The 23,847-nt window shown below is 42.9% G+C and overlaps 1 protein-coding gene across 1 annotated transcript in view; it reads right to left on the reverse strand.

The window, feature by feature from the left end:
- The window catches only part of wdr18 (WD repeat domain 18), a 331,262-nt gene that overhangs the window by 152,807 nt on the left and 154,608 nt on the right, over nucleotides 1-23,847 (reverse strand). The window lies entirely within an intron of this gene.

A 23,847-nucleotide genomic window follows, 5' to 3' on the forward strand; every position in this document is an offset into this window, starting at 1 on the left:
AAAAATTAGAATACCTTGAAAAAGTTCCTTTTTTTCATAATTTAATTCGAAAAGGTAAACTTTCATATATTCTCTATTCATTACATGTAAAGTGAAATATTTAAAGCCTTGTTTGTTTTAATTTTGATGATTATGGCTTATAGCTCATGAAAATCAGAAATCCAGTATCTCAAATTATTAGAATATTCCCTAAGATCAATCAAAAAAAGGATTTACAATACAGAAATGTCCAACTTCTGAAAAGTATATTCATTTATACACTCAGTACTTGGTTGGGGCTCCTTTACCATGAATTACTGTATCAATGCGGTGTGGCATGGAGGTGATCAGTCTGTGGCACTGCTGAGGTGTTATTGAAGTCCAGGTTGCTTTGATAGTGGCCTTCAGCGTATCTGTATTTTTGGGTCAGGTGTTTCTCATCTTCCTCTGGACAATACCCCATAGATTCTCTATGGGGTTCAGGTCAGGCAGGTTGGCTGGCCAATCAAACACAGTAATATCATGGTCAGCAAACCATTTGGTAGTAGTTTTGGCACTGTGGGTAGGTGCTAAGTCCTGCTGGAAAAGGAAATCAGCATCTCCAAAAAGCTCGTCAGCAGATGGAAGCATGAAGTGCTCTAAAATCTCCTGGTAGATGGCTGTGTTGACTTTGGACTTGATAAAATACAGTGGACCAACACCAGCAGATGACATGGCACCCCAAATCATCACAGACTGTGGAAACTTCACACTGGGCTTCAAACACCTTGGATTCTGTGCCTCTCCACTCTTCCTCCAGACTCTAGAACCGTGATTTCCAAATTAAATGCAAAATGTACTTTCATCTGAAAAGAGGACTTTGGACCACTGAGCAACAGTCCATTTCTTTCTCTCCTTAGCCCAGATAAGACACTTCTGACATTGTCTCTGGCTCAGGAGTAGCTTGATATTAGGAATGCGAAAGTTGTATCCCCTTTCTTGAAGATGTCTGTTCGTGATGGGTCTTGATACACTGACACCAGCCTCAGTCCACTCCTTGTGAAGCTCTCCCAAGTTCTTGAATCAACTTTTCTTGACAATCCTCTCAAGACTGCGGCCATCCCTGTCGCTTGTGCACCTTTTCCAGCCACCCTTTTCAGCAATGACCTTTTGTGGCTTACCCTCTTTGTGGAGGGCATCAGTGATCATCTTCTGGACAACAGTCAAGTCAGCAGTCTTCCCCATGATTGTGGTTGTGTGTACTGAACTAGACCGAGAGATACACTGTGTTCATACTGTTTTACTCAAACTCGAAATGAAATATTCTAATATTTTGAGATGGGCTTTTTAATGTTTTTGTACTGTATGCCATACTGATTAAAATTAAAATAGAAAAATGCTTGAAACATTTTAGTTTATGTGTAATGAGTCTATAATATATAACATTTTCACTTTCTTAAATAACTGATGGAAAATATTGAACTTTTTCACAATATTCTAATTTTTTGAGATGCACTAGTATATATCACACACATGTATGTATGTATGTATGTATGTATGTATGTATATAAATATATTTTTAAAAATCTCTTGTTCTGGGGGCGTCGTGGCTCAGGTGGTTAAGGCGCCATACCATGAATGCGGGCGACCCGGGTTCGATTCCGGCCTGAGGTCATTTCCCGATCCCTTCCCGTCTCTCTCTCCCGCTCATTTCCTGTCTCTACACTGTCCTATCCAATAAAGGTGCAAAAAGCCCAAAAAAAATATCTTTAAAAAAAAAAAAAAAAAAATCTCTTGTTCTATACTCCAGCCCAGCTGGTGGCAATAATTCACCTTTAAGTTGGTTTGCCAACTGCCAAAAAACCCTAAAGAAGAATAAAATGGCGGAGTGTATTGCTGAACCAACCGAGGACGAAAAAACTCTACTCAAAAACAAAGCTGCAAAAAATGCAAAAAAAAAATGCAACAAAATATGGAATCAAATTATTAGATGGTAAGAGCATATATTTTTTTAATTTTTCAAGAATTATTATTATAGCATTTTTCACAAATTGCTACCGTCATTTTGCCGGTTCGTTTACATTCCTAGCGGAAATTATTTTGTCGGACGTTTTGTACCAAGTTTTTATTTATCGAATTTGCAAAAAAAAAAAATTCTCTGCTTCTCAAAATCCAGTGAATGTGGACAGAATAAAACAGTTATTCCACTCAATCTCGTCATACATGGCTTATACCGTAGCTACTGTACTACTAGGCTATCAGCTCGTTGGCTACGCGCCTCGTTGGCCATCAGCTCATGTACGGTACGACTCGATTTCGTGGAATAACTGGTAAAATATATTTAAACACTGGCATGAGCACAATTCATATTTGGTGACGCCTTTCCTGGAGCCTCTTCCTCCAAAGTCTAAGAAGGTCAGAGACACTTGCAGAAGGTTCTTGGACCCCATTCTCTTTGTGGAAGATTTCTAACTCTGGCATGTGATTTGCTCATGTGAACTGTCCTCTTCAAATCAGACCACAGGATTGTCAAGTTGTCCTGCAAACCATTTCTGTGCTGCTTATTATACTAAAAAGATCCATATGGCCTAATATAGGAACATGGCAGAATTGATGATGATAAGAGCTGCAAAACGACCCCTAAAGCCAGCAATGGCTCACCATCCGGTGCTTTTCCTGACAAGTTTGAAGGATGGTGTACAATTTCCATTCTTGGAAAGAATGCCAGTAATTCTGGAATACACTTATAAAATTATCCCCCCACCCCAGTCTTTTATTGAATTTGAGCTGGGAAATGGGGGATGATGAAGCAAACAAACTAAATCTGAAGAGAATAAACCAGACTCTGTGCCACTGAGAAGAGACGAAAGGAAAGACCCTGCTTCTGTCACCTTGAAAGACTAAGACCAATGAACCATCTGATGCTGAGGACAATAAATATCTGTCTGCTCTGCATCGCACATTTCTCTTCCAACCTGTTCCCCAAATTAATGACTCGACAGATCTAATTATTTAGAGATGATAATACTTCTGCCAAGAACTTTGATGGTCGGTCATTGTGGCCTGAGCCAATATAATATAGGCTTAGAGGAAGTGCTGAGGAGGAGGTTTTTAAAAGTCTACAGTTGGATTGGAGCTTATCTCACAGAGACGGAGGTTACAGCAATTCATCGGCCTTTAATCCAACCTACAGAGTGCCTTTTCAAAGCCAACACGGAGTTCAAAGAAATCCAACACACATATAGAACATCTAAGGTTGAGATTACCATGCCGGAATGGCCACGTTGGAATTTCCAGCTGCCCTTTCCAGTCTGATTTTTAATCAGACCACATTTCCTACTGACACGGTACGAGTTTGGATCCTCGTTTAGAGATTTGCACCATTGTGAATGTTTTCTTCAGACACTAACGATAAGATAATAGAGTGCTCCGACATTTCCTCTTTGGCTTACCTTCCACGATTCCGAGTGACTGATGGACCACCATAAAGGAGACAAACCGACCATAAAATAAAGCTGGGATTGGACTAATAATTGGACGAGATCAGTGTGACGACCCTGCCATAAAACAAAAAGTGCTGAAGCTGGAGGGAAAAAAGGACTTGTGTGTCTTTCACCCTCTGAAAGACACACACTACCTTTACGTAGAAAGCTTCGAGGATTCGGGATTCAACAGGAACACATACTGAAACCATGTGGCTCATTTCGAATGCTGCTGCACTGATGATAGTCTAATGAGCCACCAACTCATCACCATCAACTCATCACTTTACTGTCCTATTTAAATAAAGCTCTTTTTTTTGCTATAAAGATGCTGTATAATTTTGCAAGGTGCTTGCGATGACTAATACAAAATGAAATCTCTCACACGAGCAGACATGACAAGACTGTATATTTGGATCAGATTTTGTTTTTGAATCTATGATCTCTCATCTAATTATCTGTAGCCGCTTTATCCTGTTCTACAGGGTCGCAGGCAAGCTGGAGCCTGTCCCAGCTGACTACGGGCGAAAGGCGGGGTACACCCTGGACAAGTCGCCAGGTCATCACAGGGCTGACACATAGACACAGACAACCATTCACACCTACGGTCAATTTATGGCCTTTTCCACTACCCTTTTTCAGCTCACTTCAGCCCGACACGGCTCGCGTTTCGACTACCTCAGAACAGCACGACTCGGCTCGCTTCAGCCCTGCTCAGCACCCAAAACTCGCACGGTTTTGGAGTGGGGCTGACGCGAGCCAAACCGAGCCAAGTGGGGCTAGGGGCGTGAGGAGACACTCCCCTGTGCACTGATTGGTGAGGAGGAGTGTCCTCACATGCCCACACACGCCCCGCGAGCACACTGGAATCTGTAAACACCGTAAACCCGGAAGAAGAAGAATTACGAATTACGAGAATTTCTGAAGCCTTATGCGCCTCGCCTCATCTATACGCTCTTGCCAGTATCTGTTGGCGTTGTCGGTGACAACAAGCCACAGCACCAAGACCAGCAACACTAACGACTCCATGTCCTCCATGTTTATTGTTTACTATCCGGGTCGTGAGACGACCGCTTAAAAGGTCACTGATGTCACTGTTTGCGCCGCCTAACGACATCACGTGACGTCCACCCACTTTCGCTAACTCCACCCAATGTGTCCACCCACTTCCAGCCAGCACGGTTCAGCGCGGCTGTAGTCGAAATGCAACGCCAACAGCCCCACTCAGCTCGACTCAGCCCAACTCAGCACGGCACGGCTCAGCCCAACTCAGCCGCGTTGGTAGTGGAAAAGCGGCATTAGAGTCACCAGTTAACCTAACCTGCATGTCTTTGGACTGTGGGGGAAACCGGAGCACCCGGAGGAAACCCACGCGGACACGGGGAGAACATGCAAATTCCGCACAGAAAGGCCCTCGCCGGCCACGGGGCTCGAACCCGGACCCTCTTGCTGTGAGGCAACAGCGCTAACCACTACACGACCGTGCCGCCCTTTTTCTATAATCATGCTGTATTTTCCATATTTTTCATATTCTCCACTTCGAACTCAGTGTTTCCGTATATCTATTTTGAGACTGTTTTGGAAGATGGAACTTAAATTATACAGTGCCCTCCACAATTATTGGCACCCCTTGTAAAGATTAGCAAAAAGGGTTAGGAAAAAAAAATGCACCTTTTTTTTGAAGCAGCTTCATTCACACTAAAAAAAGAGGAAAAATCCAAGCTTTAATTGAAATACATTTATTCAGAGAAAAACAAATCCCTCATCAAGAAATAATTCTCTTCAACAAAAACACACGTACCACTATTATCGTCACCCCTGCATTTAATACTTTGTACAGCCTTCCTTTGCCAGTGTAAAGAGCACCGAGTTTCTCCTATAACATTTTATAAGGTTGGCGATACAAAGCAGGGCATCTGAGCCCGTTCCTCTTTACACAATCTCTCCAGATCATCCAGGGTCCTCGACCCTCTCCTGTGCTCTCTCCTCGTCAGCTCAGCCCACTGGTTTTCACTGGGGTTCTGAGACGGCCAGGGCAGAAGCTTGTTACTGAGCACAGAATCCATTTCTGTGTTGATTTGGATATCGGATCATCGTCCTGCTGGAAGATCCAATGACGACCCAGTTTTAGTTTGCTGGCAGAGGAGCCAGATTGTGATTTAAAATGCCCTGGGATTTCATGGAGTCCGTGATGCCATGTACTCTAACTTGGTTTCCAGGGCCTTTGGAAGAAAAACAGCCCCAAAACATCATAGAACCTATTTTTATTTTTTTTATTTTTTCTGTGTTTGATGTTTGAGTGTTTTTGTCCGCCGGTTGTGGTGTAGCTCTGGACCCAGTTTTGGGCGTCGGTTCCCTCCAGGCCTTGGTTCGCTGTGGGTGATGCCTGTGCTCCCAGCTGTGGACTGCAATGAGCTCGTTGCTCATTTTAACATCGTGGTTGTCCAGCGCTCTGTGCTTTAATGCTTGGCGTGATGTTCCAAGCGATGTTGCTCGGTGGCATCGCGGCGGCTGTGCAGGCGGTTTGGGACACACCAGCGCTCTGCCTGGCGGTGCTTCTGTGCTCGCTTTGTGGATCCATGGCGTGGTATTCGAGCGATGTTGCTGGTGGCGTCACGGCGGCTGTGCTGGAGATGTGGGGCTTGTTTTTGTGCGCCTTTTGGTGGGACTGTGGCCGCTACACCACTGGAATGATATCCTGACCTCTATTTGGTGGACTTTTTTTTTTCTTTCTGCCTATTATTGTAAAGCGACCTTGGGTTTTGAGAAAGGCGCTATATAAATTGAACATATTATTATTATTATTATAGAACCTCTACCATATTTGACAGTTGGGATCGGGTTCTTTTCATTATAGTCATCCGTCTTTTTACACCAAAACCACGCTCAGAAGAGAATGAAGAGAAGAAGCAGCCTTTATCACATGCACACTTAAGCACGGTGAAATTCGTCCTCTGCATTTAACCTGTCTGAAGCAGTGAACACACACAAGTGAGCAATGAGCACACACACATACCCAAGAGCAGTGGGCAGCTATACTACAGCGCCCGGGAAGCAGTTGGGGGTTAGGTGCCTCGCTCAAGGGCACTTCAGCCCATGACTGTCCCGTGTTAACCTAACCGCATGTCTTTGGACTGTAGGGGAAACCAGAGCACCCGGAAGAGACCCACACAGACACGGGGAGAACATGCAGAAAGGCCTCCGTCAGCCGCTGGGCTCAAACCCAGAACCTTCTTGCTGTGAGGTGACAGTGCTAACCACTACACCACCGTGCTGGTGGAACATGGTTCCAAAGTGTTTCACAAACTTCAGGTGCTTATGTTTGTGGTTAACTGACAGAAAAGGCCTTCCAAATAATCTTTTAGCATAGAGGTGGAGTCTGATGGTGGTTTTAGAGACTTGGAAACCCCAAGATTTTTTCTTGTAATTCACCAACAGTGATCCTTGGGAATTTTTTTTTTTTTTTTACCTCTCTTACCCTCCTCCTCACTGTACATAGAGGCAAAATAAACTTGGTTCCTCTTCCAAGCAAGTTTGTAATGGTTCCAGTTGGTGTTCACTTTTTTATTATTGCCCTAACAGTAGAACTGGACATTTTTCAGGTGAGCAGCTTTTTTTTTTTATAACCATTCCCGAATTTACAGTGGGGCAAAAAAGTATTTAGTCAGTCACCAATTGTGCAAGTTCTCCCACTTAAAAAGATGAGAGAGGCCTGCAATTTTCATCATAGGTACACTTCAACTATGAGAGACAGAATGAGAAAAAAAATCCAGAAAATCACATTGTCTGATTTTTAAAGAATTTATTTGCAAATTATGGTGGAAAATAAGTATTTGGTCAATAACAAAAGTTCATCTCAATACTTTGTTATATACCCTTTGTTGGCAATGACAGAGGTCAAACGTTTTCTGTAAGTCTTCACAAGGTTTTCTCACACTGTTGCTGGTATTTTGGCCCATTCCTCCATGCAGATCTCCTCTAGAGCAGTGATGTTTTGGAGCTGTCGCTGGGCAACACGGACTTTCAACTCCCTCCAAAGATTTTCTATGGGGTTGAGATCTGGAGACGGGCTAGGCCACTCCAGGACCTTGAAATGCTTCTTACGAAGCCACTCCTTCGTTGCCCAGGCGGTGTGTTTGGGATCATTGTCATGCTGAAAGACCCAGCCACGTTTCATCTTCAGTGCCCTTGCTGATGGAAGGAGGTTTTCACTCAAAATCTCACGATGCATGGCCCCATTCATTCTTTCCTTTACACGGATCAGTCGTCCTGGTCCCTTTGCAGAAAAACAGCCCCAAAGCGTGATGTTTCCACCCCCATGCTTCACAGTAGGTATGGTGTTCTTTGGATGCAACTCAGCATTCTTTCTCCTCCAAACACGACAAGTTGAGTTTTTACCAAAAAGTTCTATTTTGGTTTCATCTGACCATATGACATTCTCCCAATCCTCTTCTGGATCATCCAAATGCTCTCTAGCAAACTTCAGACGGGCCTGGACATGTACTGGCTTAAGCAGGGGGACACGTCTGGCACTGCAGGATTTGAGTCCCTGGCGGCGTAGTGTGTTACTGATGGTAGCCTTTGTTACTTTGGTCCCAGCTCTCTGCAGGTCATTCACTAGGTCCCCCTGTGTGGTTCTGGGATTTTTGCTCACCGTTCTTGTGATCATTTTGACCTCTCTCATCTTTTTAAGTGGGAGAACTTGCACAATTGGTGGCTGACTAAATACTTTTTTGCCCCACTGTATGAAGGTCTACATACTTCCCCCTCATTTGGTTTGTGTATTGTCTTATCTTTCCCATGTTGATGGATGACAAAAATAATGGAACATATGTTTTTGTTGAAAATAATTTTTTCTTGACGAGGGATTTGTTTTTCTCGGGAAAAAAAAATTTTTCAATTAAAGTTTGTATTTTTCTCTTTTTTTTCCAGTGTGAGATGCAGTTTCACCAAAAGGTGGCTTTTCCCCCCCTCACCCTTTTTGCTAATCTACACCAGAGCGTCAGCGACGCAGTAGCTCACACGGCCGTACCAATACCAAAACCAAGGAGTAACTTTTGTGCAGACTGATTAGATTTTCCAAACAAAACAAACAATCAGAATCAAAATCTACTGAAAACTCAAGGAGGAGTAGTGATTTTTGTGAATTGTGGACGGAGGGATGAACGGACGCCGCATGATGGCAATAGCTCATCGGCCTATGGCCGTGTGAGCTAATAACAACAAGGGGCACCAATAATCATGAAGGGCACTGTATATAATTTCTATTTCATTTCACTGGTCCATTTATTTAACCCTCTGGGGTCGAGAAGCTTGGCAGGTTTAGAATGAGTAGGTCGTGTATTTAGATAAATATCTTCGCAAGTTTTTCATCATACAAGCATAATAAACATATTGACAGAAACTTTATACTTTACACTTTCCTATGCGCCCACTGCCAAATAATATTATAGTTTTTGAATTCCCTAAATTAGAAGAAACATAAAACTTGTCGCCTTACTTGGTCATACCGGGGTTGGAGCGCTGAGTGCGCACTTACTCATTCATAACAGACTGTTCACATGGTAACGGCATGATAAACACTTCCACTCTTTCAGTTTCGAGTGGTTTCTCTTTCGTGGTGGGAACGCCCACCATAAACAGGATAAAATCTGTCAGACATAGGTTAGGCTATTTGGAGGTAAAACTCGTTGTGAGATGGCATACGGATTTTATGCGTTTCGGATGATTCAGGACAGCGATTCAATTTCAGGACAGTGATTCAATTCAATCTTGAGAACTATGAACTGATGACGAGCAGTGCCTTTTTTCTTTTTTTCTTATTTCAACTCGATCCAGCCAAAGATCAACTCGAAGCTGTTGTAAAAAGCCATTTTAAAACTGTGTTGAAATGTGTGAAAAAACATGACCTTACCCATTGGGACTTGACCTGATGGGATTAAGGGTTAATCCGATGGGATTAAGAGATGGCAGTGGGAGGGGTTTCCACTCTTCTCATTGAATGGAATGGAAATTTTTACTCTTCTCCTTAAATACCACTTCGACTGCCAACCCTTTATCCCAAAACACTAGGACATAAATTTTTTGATGGTCAGTTAATTGTCCAAATCAATGGCGCAGATTCAAGTTTTTGTGCTTGATCCATTCCTAAGACTGAACATAATCACCTCAAGTGACCAAAATGGCTCGACACAATGGGTAAGGTCATGTTTTTTTCACACATTCCAACACAGTTCTAAACTGCTTTTAACAACACCTTCATTTATGTTGTTTTTTTTTTTTAAAGTACAATCATGACATACATACTACATACTACATAGATAATATTGGAGCTGAACCTGTGCTGAATACAAAAAAAAAGTCATATGACTTTGAAAATACTGCTTAGATTAGATTAGATTCACTTTATTCATCCCACACTGGGAAAATTCACGTGTTACAGTAGCAAGAAATGTCCAACAGATAACAAATAAAACTGAAATAAAAATTAGACAAACGAAGGATTAAATACAGAGGGCTATTTGCATTATCTACCGTGAAAAAGGATAGAAAAATTGCCTTATTGAGAGGCTCGGAAAAATTGCACATTACAGGTAGACTCTGTATATATACACACACATAAATAATATTTATATATATATAAATACAAGTATAAATAAAAATAGTTTAGGGCCTATGTTATTGCACATAATTGCATCGATGAGAGATGGCAGAGGTAGTAGTGGTGAAGTAGTGCAAATATAACAACAAACAGGTTATTGGTGCTACGTTACAAGTTGTGGGTGTTATACAGTCTGACAGCAGTAGGTATGAATGACCTGCGGTACCTCTCCTTCTTACACCGTGGGTGTAGCAGTCTACTACTAAAAGAGCTGCTTAAAGCCCCCACAGCCTCATGTAGGGGGTGAGAGGGGTTATCCATGATTGAGGTCAGCTTGGCTAACATCCTCCTCTCACCCACCTCCTCAATGGAGTCCAGAGGGCATCCTAGCAAACTTTCCACTGGTCCTCAGAGCGGGAGGTGACCAGCGCGAACCTTGTTAACCCGGGCGATGTTTGAGCCGGTATGATACAAAGTCGTGAAACTGCTTGCAAGGGTTTTAAAGTACTGCTAGCTTTTGCAAGTTACTAGCAGCACTATCTTGACAGAACAATGGTGCAGCCCAGTGACAAAGACGGGCCAAGACAAACTGGTATCAATGTCTGCTGCAGTGGCTTACCGGGAGATAGGTTTGTTTAACCCCACTCTTAGACAGTAACAAAGTACATTTACTTGAGTACTGTACTTAAGTACACTTTTTGAGTATCTGTACTTTAATTGAGTATTATTTTTTTTGGAAACTTATGACTTTAACTTCACTACATTTGAAAGACAAATATCGTACTTTTTACTCCACTACATTTCTGTCAAGGTCCTCGTTACTATGAAGCGGCTTTGAAAGTGGACGTTTTTGCTTTTCTTTTCTAAAACGTGATGGTTGTTTCTGCAGGTGACACTGAGAGCCGATCAGTAATCACTAGGGTCACGTCCATCAACTGGATAAAATCAAGCTCAGTGATTTCTCAACAACATTATTTGAACACAATCAGTTGATGGCAGAATGGAAGGAGGCGGTTCTTGTGGGGAATGCACGCACTCATGGCCCATGAACCCATGTTTCAGTTTTCTGAAAGGATTAGAGATACGTTTCGTTTTCAACGTTTACTTTGTTTGTCGAAAACGAACCACATCACGGCCTACAAAAACTCGCCGTCCAACCTGTGGGAGCATATTGAGGTATGAAAACGTTTTATTCCAAGAGAAAGCTTGCAGCAAAGTTGTCTGTGCTTTTAGAGCTAGCGATAATACTGCAAACGTAGCTATGCAGTCTGGTTAGTCGAATGACTTTCTATGGATTTGCCCGCCAAGTTGCCGTCGCCTTGTCCACGGCTAACGTTAACACACAGCTAGTTAACTTGGACACTGTTAGTCAGCATGTAAAAACGGAGTTACGCTAACATGAATAACGTTAACTTATCTGAAGTCCTTTCAGAAATATGCTTTAGCATCATCTTGCCAAATAAACAGAATGTAGAAATCTTTCTTTTCTAGTAGCGTTAGCTACCCAATATGATTTCAAGTATGAAAAGAGTTTGCTAGGATGTCAGGTAGCATTTCACTGACTAGCTAGCTTAACGTTAAACCACCATGATGGTACAGCATGCGTTCATTTTGTGAATTCACATTTCTGTCTTTGGTAACGGCGTTAGGTTTTGTAAGCGTTGTGGCAATAATACAACAATACGTTGACAGAAAATGTACTTTTAAATTGACTGGACAAATTTCACGTGTATCGGAGTAACGTTTGACTAGCGGGATCTGTACTTTGACTTAAGTAATGAAGTTGGGTACTTTGTCCACTTCTGCTCTTAGGTGATACCACGGGTCACCTTGCATGATGGCCGTTGGCTCCCAAGGAGCTCACCCGCCCCTTGACAGGTCTTGTTTTTAGTCCTGTTGGGCGACATGCCACACTCTTCACCAATATACACTGGTGGAGAGAGCCGGTTTAGACGCCGACCACCCGTCCATGTGGCGTGTTGTACTGGGTTACAACGTTACCAGCAGCAAGGTCCACCAGGGCCCTGGCCGGACATTAACCAAAAGCTAAAATCATTAGAGTGCCAGAAAATACCCTCAGACACCAGAGGGTTAAGTCTGTTTTCACAGTCTCTCTCTCTCATACTGTATATATGTGTGGTGCGGCATGACGTGAAGCAAAGGTGCGTTATTTTCTTATTAATATCTAACATTGTGGAACATCCAAGAGACAAGCCAGTTCCTGTTCTTGCTTCTGTTATAACCCTGATAAACAGTAACTCCCTCACCAGCATCTCCTTCCCCTCTTCCCTCTGTCTTTGTCTATTGAAGAAAAAAAACAAAAACCCAACACGCAGCTTGTCATTTTACTGAAAAAGCGGAAACTCCTCTGTCCTGAAGACTTTCCTGTGCTGGGACACTGCAAAACGCTGACTGGTACAACTGGGATGCCTGCTATAAATGTTAAATAAGCGTCTCCTTAAAAAAAAAAAAAAAAGATAAAGATCATTTATCTTATTTCGAACAAATCCATTAAAATAATTACTACAAACCATCTGTGACAACATTACTTAACAGACTACAGAGCCAGGCAAAAGTTTGTGCACCCCTACCCGTTCATAGGTTTTTGTGTATTTTGTATTTTCTATATTGTAAAACAAAACTGAAGACATCACAACTATGGAATAACCTATGTTTAATATTATGTGCTTATTGACTGAGTTAGGTCGAGCCGGACGGGAAAATATTTGACTCGAGGTCATGCTGTACGGACCGAGCACAGCTCGGTCCGTACAGCATGACCTCGAGCCAAATATTTTCCCGTCCGGCTCGACCTAACTCAGTCAATAAGCATTAGATCATATGACCTTTTTTAACCAACATACACCGCAGAAAACGATGAACAATGGTGTGCGGATGTTTACCTTACTGTTCTTGTTGTCAAAGTAGCGTTGAATACTACTTCGCAAAAAAAGGAAGACAAAGTCTCAGGTTCGTCGTCTAAATTTCCGTTTTTCTTCGCTTGTATACAGAAACTCCATAGCAAGCTGTCTCGCTCCTCAGAGGAGATGACTGTGACGTCTCTTTCCTCTTTTCTAAACTTCAGCAAGAAATCTTCTGAAAACCTTCGTGTCGTACTTAGTTGGGGGGTTTTTTTTTAGTGTTTTCTTCTTGTTGTAATTCTATAAACAAGTGCATTTCTTCGCTCGAAAGTCCCCATTTTCTTCGACAATTTCAGCTTGTTCAATTCCGTCTGTGTCTGATAAATCATCTGGATAATAAAACTCACTTTCGCTGTGCTCAGTTGTGTCGCTCATTTTTCAAGCAAGGGAAACGGGTCCGGGGCCGCATCACTGAGCTCTATATAAAATATGGAGCGCTCATAGCCTAATTCCCCGCTGTAGAGACGAGTAAAGCCGTCTGGCTGCCATCTTACCTCTCCCATCTCGTGTATTTGGCTTGTGTGTTAAACCACTGTATCTGATCAAATTTGCCACAAGAAAAGTATCTCTTGACTTTTTTCCCCCCTTTTATTTTCTCCACTTTACCCTCATTCCGTACACAGCTTTATAGCACTCCGCTTCAATGTTATCGGGTTTTTTTTCCCCTTTTCCAGTTCGGTCTCTGATCGTTTTTTCTGAATGGCTCTTTTACTATTGTAATTATTTTTATGGAGATTATTTCAGATTTCTCTCTTATACAGTGTATCTGTCTCTTTCATATATTTCCTCTTCCTTTCTATTTTATTATTTATTCATTTCATTATTATACCAACACAAAGGCTGTACAATACTTCCTTTCTATTTAGGACAGTTGTTGAAACAGGATTATTTTCTCAAGTTATTTGCCATTCGTTCTCACAGTCAGGTCTTAAAGCAGATACACAGAACCTTTATTTTTAAATACACTTCTGAGTGGATAGTATCTCCATCCTTGGCTCTTGTATGCTGCATAAATGGGAATTTAAAAAAAAAAATTTATATATATATATATATATATATATATATATATATATATATATATATATATATATATATATTTGAGAGTTAAAATCGACCGCAAAGTTGGCATTCGAGCTGCCCCACTGAGCCAGCCAGCCCTGAGTGCGTGATGTCACAGTGGGAACCGGTGCTATACACCAAAGCCAGACTCGGCAGGCGAGAGTGGCTGCAATGGCCTCTTCATTCGGATTTATTGGAGATTCTTTGGATTCCTCAGATAGTAATACATCTGACTGCGATAGTCCTGAAATTGGACTGTGTGTACATGCTGCTGCTATACACGTAGAACCGTATCAGTTCAAACCATCAGAAAGTGAATCCGATAGTAACACGTCGGCTACGGAAGTCTCCCACCTTACGAAATAAAGCCAGAGAGCAAAGCCGTCTAGAGAATTGGATGGAATTGAACTGACAGTCTCATGTGACTCTCATTAAAACAGGATAGGTGTTATAACTTATGCAACGTACATGTACATGCATGCATTTTCACTGATAAAACGTAAAAGGCTCATTAAATAAATCAGATGAACTGAGACAGTCACATTCAGAAGCAAATTAAATAATCTTATACCGCTAACTTAAACACACAATACAAGTTACATGGATTAATCTAAATGCAGGTAAACAACAAGTGTTGTTGTTTTGTATCCAAACGAGAGTCGCATCTTATCCGTCTGTGTTCTCGCTTCATGAAGGCCGAGCTTGTGGCCGATTGTTTTGAAACAATCTGACTTTCAGTTCTTCGTTCATTCGCTTCTTCCATGTAAGGGTGAGATATTGCTGCTGAGGCAAGCATATCCAGCGGAGAAATCTGACGACTGGTCCGCTCATTCTCCATTTTCTCCATACTGAGTACTCCACCATTACTGCTCAGCTCACACTCCAGGAGAACTGGTGCAACTGAACTTACTTTCATTTTCTTGTAGTTTTCTTTTCCTTTAATTGTTGGTACTGCACCCTCTTTCAATACGGGCTCATAGCCAACACTCCTCAACAGATCAGAGGTCTCGTACGAGTCATCAGTAAAATGTGTCCGTGAATTTCTTGCAAAACGCGTCCAAATCTTTGCAGTTTGAACATTCTTGGGCCATGAATGCAACATAAATCCACCTTCTGTCGTGTTGCTGCACCCACCAGCAACACATCTACACGGCATGGCGATAAATTAGCTCAAAATGGAGGATCGGCGTTGTAGTCAGCTCTGTGTTTTAGTATAGCGGAAATGGCGATGAGACCGATAGACTTCCTGCTGTGACGTCACAGATGTCAAGGTCATTCACTCAGACTGCTACCTATATGAATCACTTTAATCGTAAAAATTACTATATTAGATTTATTGTTAACGCTTAAAACAATTCCTGTGCCATTCTTGAGGTCTCAAGGCATTTATAAACAAAAGTGAGGCCATGGTTCTGCGTATCTCCTTTAACAGTATTTATTGGTCACATAATTCACTGTCATTTTCGACACAAACAATTCAATTTTGATGCTTTTTAAGACCACACAGTGTTTAGCAAATGGGGTAACCTGATACAGTCACGGTGTTCATCCCAGATATCAATGTCAGATTTTCAACAAAAACAGACAAGATGATGAGAGAGATCTCATCTCATCTCATTATCTGTAGCCGCTTTATCCTGTTCTACAGGGTCGCAGGCGAGCTGGAGCCTATCCCAGCTGACTACGGGCGAAAGGCGGGGTACACCCTGGACAAGTCGCCAGGTCATCACAGGGCTGACACATAGACACAGACAACCATTCACACTCACATTCACACCTACGCTCAATTTAGAGTCACCAGTTAACCTAACCCGCATGTCTTTGGACTGTGGGGGAAACCGGAGCACCCGGAGGAAACCCACGCGGACACGGGGAGAACATGCAAACTCCGCACAGAAAGGCCCTCGCCGGCCACGGGGCTCGAACCTGGACTTTCTTGCTGTGAGGTGACAGCGCTAACCACTACACCACCGTGCCGTCCGATGAGAGAGATTTTTTTGTTAATTTTTTTCTTTCGTGCTTGCAATGCAAACCATCATAAAATGCTATCATCAAGGGTCCATGCAAATGGCACTGTGCACACACACGTGTAAAAATCATCACACACTATCAATACTCACGGGTGAAACGTCCATCCACAACCTTTGACCTGACGGTTTGTAGCGTTCACTGCTGCACATACAGGTATTTTTCTTGCAATTTTTCTCACCAATTACATAAACAACTTGTGTAGCTTCCAGTAGCCTAAATGACCGTTCCGCTCCGCGATGTAAGTGGTAAGATGGTGGCCAGATGGCTTCACTCTGACAAGCCTATGAGCTCTCCAGATTTTTACGTACAGCTCAGTGGGCGGCCTACGGCTTTTTCCAGACCGGATTCAAAAATCCGTATCTGCCCAGTCACATGACTTTTCCCAATGTTTTTATTAAGAGTGCGCGCATGGGTCCGTACGGGTCATACAATATTGGAATTGGAATTAATGTGGTAAGCATAAAATTAACAGGTGTGCCTCGTCAAAAGTTAATGAGTGCAATTTCTTGCCTTCTTAATGCGTTTGAGATCAAACAGTAAACAGTAAATAATAAAAATACAGTAAACAGCCCTATAACACAACTCAAATCCATATCATGTCAAGAACCGAACAACTAAGTGAACAGAAACGACACCCATCATTACTTTAAGTCATGAAGTGACTTTTAATTTATAAAAATAAAGATAAAACAGAGTTGGAAAGTGTGTCCAAACTTTTGACTGGTACTGTATGTGTGGATATCTTATCCAAACAGGATATTCCTTGTGGAAGCAAGCAGAAGCGGAAAACTCTCCCTATTTTTACATGCTGCTTAAAACCACAAACAATCTATATCAAGCATGGGATTTGTTTGAATAACTCCGTATGATTGGCCCATGATTGAAATTTAAAGGAGAACTGAAGGCAAATATTTTATTATCAAAATTCTATTTCTCTCATTTTATTAAATACAGGAACGCATTTTTGATCGCCATTTTGTTGCTGCTATAGCAAGTTATGAGTGTTTGAAATACGCTCTGTAATATATCAGTCCATATGTCAAAGCGATGGCCGTAAATGAGATTCGTTGAGACCTGCGCGAGACATCGTAGGACGGAAGTAAAACGTACAGCGCAAATCAAAGTGACCGACATCTGCCAACGTCGTCAAAAGATGCACGCGCCCTCTTTCGAACGCTGATGTGATCAAGCCAGAAGTTTTGTTAGCGATCAGGAAAGTTTGAAAAAAGTAGGCAGTGATTGTCATTTAAACTCGTTTTTGTGCAATACTTCGTTTGGAAAACAGTTTTCAAAATGGCGGCGCTGACACCTGGCTGACGCTTCACGTTTCGAAGTCTCGCACAAGTCTCGTGAAGATCGCGCGGATAAGCGACGCCTGCCGCGGACCAAACAAACTAAATTCAACATGGCTAAAAACCCGAATAGGCCGATAAGTATAATATTTAATTGCAATTAGTTGCCAATACGAGTCACGATATAAAGTTACTAAAACTGAAAACATAATTGAATAACACGTTAATTAAGAAATAAAGCAAGTTTAAAAATGCAGGAAGCGGTTAGCTGCACAGCTAATGTAGCCATTGGGACCTTTAAAGGTTCCATGGCATGAAATTTTCACTTTCTGAGGTTTTTTAACGTTAAAATGAGTTCCTCTGACCTTCTTAAGTCACCCCAGTGGCTAGAAATGTCATAATGTGTAAACCAAACTATGCCCAACATTTGAGAATGGCGCGTCAAAACGGCGCGTTGATAAACTCTTCCCTTTACTACGTCAGCAAGGGAGATGATCCCCATGCCCCCCCTCTGGATTCCCACCCACTGTATGGATTGCCCCGCCCAGTTGTAGTGAAGAGACCATAGAGGACACAACAACATGGCACCACCTAAGTGAGCGAAACATGGAAATTGCGCTGTACATGGATGTGACAACACAGAAAGGAGTCTGTTTTTACTGCCGACGGGAGAGCCCCTGAAGACACAGTGGCTTAATTTTATTTACTCCAATAATACGCCGTCGAGTCTACCTAAGACGGTGTATGTTTGTCGGAAGCATTTTCCTGAGGAATGTTTCCACAACTTGGGACAGTACAGGGCAGGTTTTGCACATCAACTGTCACTGAAGCCTGGGTCCGTACCAAGCATCCCTGCCGCATCAGCAACAAACGCCGAACAAGTAAGTGTATAACTGTTAAGTCGTTTTGCCGTGCTTTAAAATCGGTGCGTTAGCCTAGCAATGGCTACATTAGCTGTGCAGCTAACCGCTTCCTGCAGTTAGCCAGGTAATCTGCGCTACAAAACTAAAGAGCATGCAGCATGCTCTGTTAAACTGAGTTTAGTCTGGAAATTGACTGTAACTTATGAGCTTATGTTTGACTATTGCTCCGCAATGCATGTCTTCTGTTGGATAAGCGATATGTTGCTGTAGTTGCTGCTTCTGTCCTCTTTGGTTATGGAGTGCGTGTTCAAGCCTAGGGTATTATACGTTCGTAAACTACCACTCCGAACACTCTCACTCTCCGTTCTCTGTGTCACGTTGAGTTTACGAAAGGAGTCCGAGGGAGAACGGGGTTTTGTCTTAGCAGCGTGGCTACAGGCGCTGATAGCAGCGAGTATGTGTGCGCGCAGCTTGGTCAAGCCCCTCCCCCCATGGCCCGCCCCCACCCTCTACCCTTCCCCGCCTCCTGCTTCTCATTAGCAAAACGACGCACTGGGAAAAGCGCTGAAATGGGGCTTTCTCCCAGGAGGCTATATTTACGTGCCGAGGGTTCATTTCGAGAAAGGCTGCGGATATAACATCCGGAAACCTCCACGAGCCCGTTTAAAGCATCAACAAACCACCATGCCATGGGACCTTTAAACACAAGACAAGCCAGTGTCTCATACAAGTGATTCTTTAAAATAACTGACCGTCAATAAACATCCAGCACAATGGATACACACCGGCCACATCTCAAAGTGCGTATTATTCATCGAAGAAGAAATGATTTACCAAGGTAAGAGAACATGTGTCACCAGAGAGGTAGAAAAGGACAATCATTTATTTAAAAAAAAAAATATATATATATAGACACGATTCTGGGGCGGCACGGTGGTGTAGTGGTTAGCGCTGTCGCCTCACAGCAAGAAGGCCCGGGTTCGAGCCCCGTGGCCAGCGAGGGCCTTTCTGTGCGGAGTTTGCATGTTCTCCCCGTGTCCGCGTGGGTTTCCTCCGGGTGCTCCGGTTTCCCCCACAGTCCAAAGACATGCAGGTTAGGTTAACTGGTGGCTCTAAATTGACCGTAGGTGTGAATGTGAGTGTGAATGGTTGTCTGTGTCTATGTGTCAGCCCTGTGATGACCTGGCGACTTGTCCAGGGTGTGTACCCCGCCTTTCGCCCGTAGTCAGCTGGGATAGGCTCCAGCTTGCCTGCGACCCTGTAGAACAGGATAAAGCGGCTAGAGATAATGAGATGAGATGAGACACGATTCTCAAAGTAAAGGAAAAAAAAAATCACTTGAGACAGGTTTCATGATCAGCCAGGAAAAACACAAAAGCAGAACATTATTTTATTAAAAAAAAAAAAAAATCATATGATCATGAATCAAAAAGAAGGTTCGACATTTGCCGTAATAAGAAAATGTAATATTGGCACATCCATAAAAAGCACAGCAATTAACGTAATGGTTGGGAATAGATCTGCTGCCTCGAGTCAGGATTGGGTTGACAGTACAGGTAATGCAGGAAACCTATTTATTCCCCATTCATTAGGTCCTCCAATGGTTTGACACATGTGACCTCTGGCTGGGATGTAACAAACTGCATGAGACAGAATCGTTCATCTCCAGCAATAAACACACATTTCTTCACCCCCCCCAAACAGCTGACGATCCTGAACACCAGACACTCGGCTCATGACAAATGTACGGCAGCCAGGAGAAATTAAACCCGAAAATTATTGAGCTGATTGATGAAAATAGCTGGCAACAACACTCTGGGTAGAGGAGGGTTTGCTTTGGAGAACACTGAGGCTTGGTGCAAAAAAAAAAAAATGCTGCTGAAATAACTTACTGGTGCTTATAATATTTATAGTGTCTCACCATATGTAATCTAATGTAATAACTGTATATGTAATGAACTATGGAATAAATAATAGACATCATTATGACTTCGACAAGACAGAATCAAAGAAAAGCATTATTCTTTTTAAAAAATGAAGAAAAAAATATTCTCAAATTTTTCTCTGAAGGTCTTGATTCATTTTCTACTAAAGCATAGCAGAGACAGACAGCTCATCCCGTGCCAATTCAGCGAGGGGCGTCGCAGCATGCCTCAGATTTTCTTCATTCCTTTTATATTTGTTGCTTGACAACATACAAGACTTTAAAACACATTTCACACGGTTTTGCACGATTCGACTATTGATCACCGCCACCATCCGGGCACGTCAAAGGAGCACAAACCTTTAAACTTACCCAGTCATTTTGTTAATATCTTGAATTCTACTGTTCGCACCTTTGCTCAAAGAAAAACTATTATAGACGCTCAGCATCTGTGTCTATAAAAGTGGGGTGTACTGTATTACTGTATAAGCCACTAGTATCGCTCACGTGAGGAAAATTTTGCACCGTTTTCCATTTTCAGGTCCCCGTTAGAAAAGAACGGCCTTCTGTGCTGTCCTTGGAGTACTTATGCAGAAAGAAAACAAGTTTCTCTTTCCGTCTGCCAACGTTCGTGAGGCTGGGAGTAATATTTCTGGAGATATTAAATCCGAAACACAGCTTCCCAGATAAGACTTTTAATTAGAATATACACTACCGTTCAAAAGTTTGGGGTCACCCAGACAATTTTGTGTTTTCCATGAAAAGTCACACTTTTATTTACCACCATAAGTTGTAAAATGAATAGAAAATATAGTCAAGACATTTTTCTGGCCGGGGCGGCACGGTGGTGTAGTGGTTAGCGCCGTTGCCTCACAGCAAGAAGGTCCAGGTTCGAGCCCCATGGCCGGCGAGGGCCTTTCTGTGCGGAGTTTGCATGTTCTCCCCGTGTCCGCGTGGGTTTCCTCTGGGTGCTCCGGTTTCCCCCACAGTCCAAAGACATGCAGGTTAGGTTAACTGGTGACTCTAAATTGAGCGTAGGTGTGAATGTGAGTGTGAATGGTTGTCTGTGTCTATGTGTCAGCCCTGTGATGACCTGGCGACTTGTCCAGGGTGTACCCCGCCTTTCGCCCGTAGTCAGCTGGGATAGGCTCCAGCTTGCCTGCGACCCTGTAGAACAGGATAAAGCGGCTACAGATAATGAGATGAGATGAGATTTTTCTGGCCATTTTGAGCATTTAATCGACCCCACAAATGTGATGCTCTAGAAACTCAATCTGCTCAAAGGAAGGTCTCTTCAACCAACCACAGATTACTATGTACCTGGACGACTGAGTTTCTTCACAGATATGGTTCTACGCACTTTGGGATGAGTTCCCTTCGACTGGTGCGGGAGTATGAGAGGACTTCCAGAAAACTGGCAGACATCTTAGCCAGAGTGGATCGTTCATTTTTGTCAACCTGGAACGACCATCATTGAACAGAGGTGGGTGTCTATGACATCTTATCAGCCGCCCACAATGCAGCCATCAGCATTCTGATTCGGATTCTATGATGATCCATGAGAGGATGAATACTAGATACTCCCTAGTAGTCAGACAGAACTGAGGATGCCTTTCGGAGGAGAGGCGAAACGTTTTCAAGAATCGTCAAGCAAGTCCAGTTGCTCTCTTCTACCAACCACAGATTACTATGTACCTGGATGACTGAGTTTCTTCACAGATATGTCAGTTTTATAGCTTCTCTAAAGAGCTCAACTGTTTTCAGCTGTGCTAACATGATTGTACAAGGGTTTTCTAATCATCCATTAGCCTTCTGAGGCAATGAGCAAACACATTGTACCATTAGAACACTGGAGTGAGAGTTGCTGGAAATGGGCCTCTATACACCTATGGAGATATTGCACCAAAAACCAGACATTTGCAGCTAGAATAGTCATTTACCACATTAGCAATGTATAGAGTGGATTTCTGATTAGTTTAAAGTGATCTTCATTGAAAAGAACAGTGCTTTTCTTTCAAAAATAAGGACATTTCAAAGTGACCCCAAACTTTTGAACGGTAGTGTATATCTGATATACCACTCAACGCCAGCCAATATTATTTAAATATTCAATAGTGGAGAATGTACATTTAACTAGGTCACCAAGGTCTCAATATTTACATCCTTCCTTCTACTCAATTTCTGGTTGACATACAGAACGGATGACAAAGAAAAAAGGCAGCGTACAGTGTATTAGTAAACCAGCCACCAGAGCAGCTTCAATACGTCTTGGCATTGACTTTACATGAGTCTGGGACTATACTGGTGGGACGAACACCATTGTTGCAAAAGACATTCACGTGATTAGTGTTTTCATATTGGTCAGCGAGACCACTGATATCCAACACAGCTTCCATTTTGGGCATTTGGCCAGACAGATATCCCATTAAGATAGAAAAATTTCATGATATTATAGTGGCGATCAGTCAGAATGACTCCGGACTGATTTCCAGCGACTCTTCCTTCTAAGGGGACAAGTAGAATTGAACCATGCCCTTGAAAACGTTCCCAGAGGATAACTGAACCAGATTTATTTTTTTTCTTTGTCCCTACTTGGTCTCATTCTCATCTCATTATCTCTAGCCGCTTTATCCTGTTCTACAGGGTCGCGGGCAAGCTGGAGCCTATCCCAGCTGACTATGGGTGAAAGGCGGGGTACACCCTGGACAAGTCGCCAGGCCATCACAGGGCTGACACATACAGTGCGTTTACATGCACATCCAAATCGAGCTACTGTCAGTAATTGAGCTAAGGGTCCCAGCAGGGGTGCCAGAGAAATCCAATCCTACATGCACACAAGGAAATCGAGCTATTGTGTGAGGTACATTGTGCACCCGAGCCACAGGTGGCGCTACACGCCCCATCGTGTTGGTACACTTCCGGTTGTCGTCATGAAGAAGAGCTATTCAAGAGTGTAAACAAAGTTATCAGTTCCGTGTTCTCCCTTGCGCGTTTTTCTCCCGTCCATGAATTTTAATATATTCAACTCCTTAAGCTGAATGAGCATGAACTCTGTCTCCTCATTGCTCCAGAAGTGCACGTTTCTGCTCGCCATTTTCTCTTCTTCGTTTGTTCCTCCTGACCTCTTCTGCTGCTCGCTACTACTGTTGTCATGCCGACCGAGGCTGTTGTGTTTCCCGCTTGTGGTCTCGTCACTCGTCACTTCCGGAAGGGGCAGTGCTGAAGTAAGTAGCTCGACTACGTAGCTCGATAGGGTTTACATGCACTAAGTAGCTCGGCAGAAATCGCATAATCTAGGTCGTGTAGCTCGATTACGAGAAATCCAGTTCGGTTCAATTTCAGCCTAGCTAAGGTGTTTCCATGGCATTTAGAACTTCGATTTCAGTCGAGCTACGGCAGAAATTCGATTCTCTCTCTGTGCATGTAAACGCACTGATAGACACAGACAACCATTCACACCTACGGTCAATTTAGAGTCACCAGTTAACCTAACCTGCATGTCTTTGGACTGTGGGGGAAACCGGAGCACCCGGAGGAAACCCACGCGGACACGGGGAGAACATGCAAACTCCACACAGAAAGGCCCTCGCCGGCCACGGGGCTCGAACCCGGACCTTCTTGCTGTGAGGCGACAGTGCTAACCACTACACCACTGTGCCGCCCCTCCCTACTTGATAAGTGTAAAAAAAAAATTGGAGGATTTACACAAATCGGCT

This window comes from Neoarius graeffei, chromosome 15 (genome assembly GCF_027579695.1).
Source record: "Neoarius graeffei isolate fNeoGra1 chromosome 15, fNeoGra1.pri, whole genome shotgun sequence".
NCBI classification, from domain to species: Eukaryota; Metazoa; Chordata; class Actinopteri; order Siluriformes; family Ariidae; genus Neoarius; species Neoarius graeffei.